General features: G+C 36.4%; 1 non-coding gene across 1 annotated transcript; it reads left to right on the top strand.

Annotated features, from left to right (window-relative positions):
- The first annotated feature begins 740 nt into the window (after positions 1–740).
- TRNAI-AAU (transfer RNA isoleucine (anticodon AAU)) lies at positions 741–814 on the top strand. Its single transcript has one exon. It is a non-coding gene; the product is annotated as a tRNA-Ile (tRNA).
- The last annotated feature ends 2,558 nt before the right edge of the window (positions 815–3,372 follow it).

Here is a 3,372-nt window from a genome sequence, read left to right as displayed (position 1 = left end):
GTGTGTGTGTGTGTATGTCCTGTGTCCTTCTGTTTGCTGATGCTGCTGCTGCTACTCTTGGTCCACACTGGATGGATGTTCTGGATGTCATTTTGTCAAACGAAAACGAATCACATTGGCCCCTGAGGGTAGGATGATTCTTTGCCCTTGTCGTTTGCCTGTTGCCTCCATTGCCTCCCCCCCTGCCCCCCTCACAAATTGTTTGCTTTAAAGTTTGCAGATTTTTTTTTAGCTCCGTTTTCCGTTTTGTTTGCTCATTCCTGGTTGCTGCAGCAACCGCTCGATGTTTCATTAAAAAGGGTTCGCTTTTGGGCTTGTGGTTGGGCGAAAAGTCATGACTGGTTGCCACCACACACGCACACACACACACACACACACACACACACACTCGCTTTGTGTACTCGTATTAGCCCTGTTTGTCATGTGGAACATGATTTGAGGCATTTCTGCTTCGCTTCCTTTCAATGGGCGGCTGCAAAAATTTATATGATGAAAGAAAACGCCAAACGCCATTTGCATGCCCAAGGTACATACATGAGATAGGCATAGATAATAATATTCTCTCTCTCTCTCTCTCTCCCTCTCTTCTTCAATCCATTTGTTTTCTTATTGCACTTTGCTTCTATCAGTGGCGACTGTACTTATTTTTTTATTTTCTTTTTTTTTCTTGTTATTTTTATAAGATAAAATGTTTCTAATGCAGCATCAAGTAATCGTGTTTTGGGCAGCGTCGATACATCGGCCCATTAGCTCAGTTGGTTAGAGCGTCGTGCTAATAACGCGAAGGTCGCGGGTTCGATCCCCTCATGGGCCAAATAAAATTTTTTTTTTTTTTTTTTTTTTTACTTGCAAAATGTAAAATATGTTTTAATTAAAATTTTTTTTTTTAATTTTATTTTTTTACGTTTTTCTGTTATTAAATTTGTAGTTTTTATAAACTATTTAATGGCAAGTAAGATTAATTTTCTTATTTACTTCTTTTTTGTAAGTTTAAAAAGATTTATTATTTTACGATTGATTTTTTATTTAATCTATCTTCTGCCTCGCCTAAATAAGATTTTAATAAAATATTTAATAATATAATGTTAATTTTTTAAAGTAAAACAAAGCTAAATTTGACATATTAACTTTCTTTTGCACACTAAAATTCTAAAAATATTCCGAATCTTTTATAAATATTTCTAATTGTAAATTTAAAAAATACATATTCTGAATTTTCTTAAAATGTCTAATTGTAAATTTTATTACTCGAAATGTCAAGTCAAATATTATGATTTTTTGTAGTTGTTGTTCGTTTTTTTTTTTTAATCTATTATATGTATATTGAGTTCTTTTTGCTATCAGTTTGTTCATTTCTTTTTAAATTTTATTTACACTTTGAAAAGAATAAGTTAGTTATGTGGATGAGTTACTAGTCCCTTTATACGAATAGCTTTAATCCAGAACATTTCGAGAACATATTCGGATTCTTTGCATTATAATCCATAATGAAAGTATAAGTCCTGTCTTGTCCTGGCCAATGTATGATTTAGGACAAGGCTTAAAGTTTATTTAAAGTTCACTGTAAAATTAACAGTTTAAGGAAATAAATTTAAAGTTTAGTCATTAATTCTCTCTCGGATTTGCCTAAAAGTTTCTTTGTGTTTATTGAAAGCTAAAATATTGTTCTTGGTGAAGAATAGATTCCTCATTTCCTTTCCTGTGGATCCGCCACTAAATTACGATACTACATTGATCATTTTATAACTCTGGATTGCTTTCCTTGAAATCCTCTCATATTTTTATTAAAATCTTTTACTAAAAAGTTGAATGAGCAAGTCTTAAATCAATTTAAAATGAATTTTAAGGGTGCCGCAATTGCTTAAGCCGTAAAGTCGCAACTGTACTTCGGACAGGCGTTTCATCTGGTGTTAAATTTTCCAAATACCTTTTATTTGATTGCACAGGGTCACTCAGCTCCCATAATGACCACGCATAAATGACTATTGGGCTTGGTGGGAGGGGGGGAGTTTTTGGAAATTACAAAAACTTAACGAGCAGAAAATGCGTTTTGAAGTTTGCAGCATCATCAACATGATGTTATATAGATCCATGGATGCTCGTTATCAATTTTTGAGGGTTGTTTTCAATTTAACCCCTTGGCAATTAACATGACAACGGCAACAAAAAGCGTTGACCACTTGACCAGCCTTCGGTGGAAAGTGTTACTAGCCCTAATTGAAAGTCATTGAAAGTGTGTGTGTGTTGGGTGTGTGTGAACATTTTACAATTGTTTCAAACATTGTTAAGATCAAACAGGTTAAACAGCTGGCTAAATTCTAGATGGCCTGCTGCTCTGTCCGTCCGGCAGTGCCTGTCAAATTTGACAAATGACTGGTCAAGCCCAATTGTTTCGAATGAGTGGACAATTTTCTTTCACTTTTTTTGTGTTTTGCGTGTTGCATGTAAATGCAAAGTTCAGTGGACACAAGTTAAACAGTTGTCGCTAAGAATGGTGGAAATAAAGCCTAACATCAAGGGGTACAGTTTGACAACAACTGAAACAAACACTTGCCCCAAAAATGTCACAACCTTATCATTATCATCTTTATCTAACCTAATAACTGAGTGAAATTGAAACAGCTTAACCCTTATAAACAAGTCACAGCTGTCAGAACATCCCACCCTACCATAAATCACGAGAAAATAGCTGAGAAATGAAAATGATTCTTTATGAAAAATTACGCGAAAAGCGAACCAAAAATATGAAAGTAGCATGGAAAAACCTCCCCCTCGAAGGGGTTACATGTTCGAGGATTTAAAGTCAAACCGCATGGGAGTGAGAATGAGATTCAATGGAGGATTCGTTGTGGGACTTACAGGCGTCCAACATCAATCAAAACACGCGACGCGACAGTTTTCCAATGATGCGATTTGCACTAACGATGCTGCGGCGTACTGTCTGATCCTATGACCCACCCACCTCCTTCACACATGCCTGACAGAAAGTCATTTGAAATTGGTTGAAATTTAAAGTAGTTTGACGGTGCTTTCCTGGTCTCTGAACTTGAACCCTTTGGGATTTCACTCTTTTGAATAATGATGATGATGTCGTTGTCGATGTTATTGACGGGGTTTGTTACTGGGAAAATTTGCATGTGAGGGAATATAAATATCGGGGGAAGGGGGGAAGGCCCCATGTAATTTACACGTTTGACAAAGTATCAATGATATCGAGTCGATGATGATGAACGACACACACTGTCGTCACCCATGACACAAATCGTGGTCCCAAATCGTTTTTTACACAGCGACAACAAACAACTGAATGGAAGGGGTTGGGTGGGGGAAGGCGAAGAAGTTACAGCCCAAACAAAAAACTCCTTTCAGCCG

The sequence above is a fragment of the Drosophila tropicalis genome, unplaced genomic scaffold (genome assembly GCF_018151085.1).
Source record: "Drosophila tropicalis isolate 14030-0801.00 unplaced genomic scaffold, ASM1815108v1 contig_859, whole genome shotgun sequence".
Lineage (NCBI taxonomy): Eukaryota > Metazoa > Arthropoda > Insecta > Diptera > Drosophilidae > Drosophila > Drosophila tropicalis.
The sequence above is the reverse complement of the archived record's forward strand: the minus strand, read 5'-3'. Positions and strand labels throughout refer to the sequence as shown.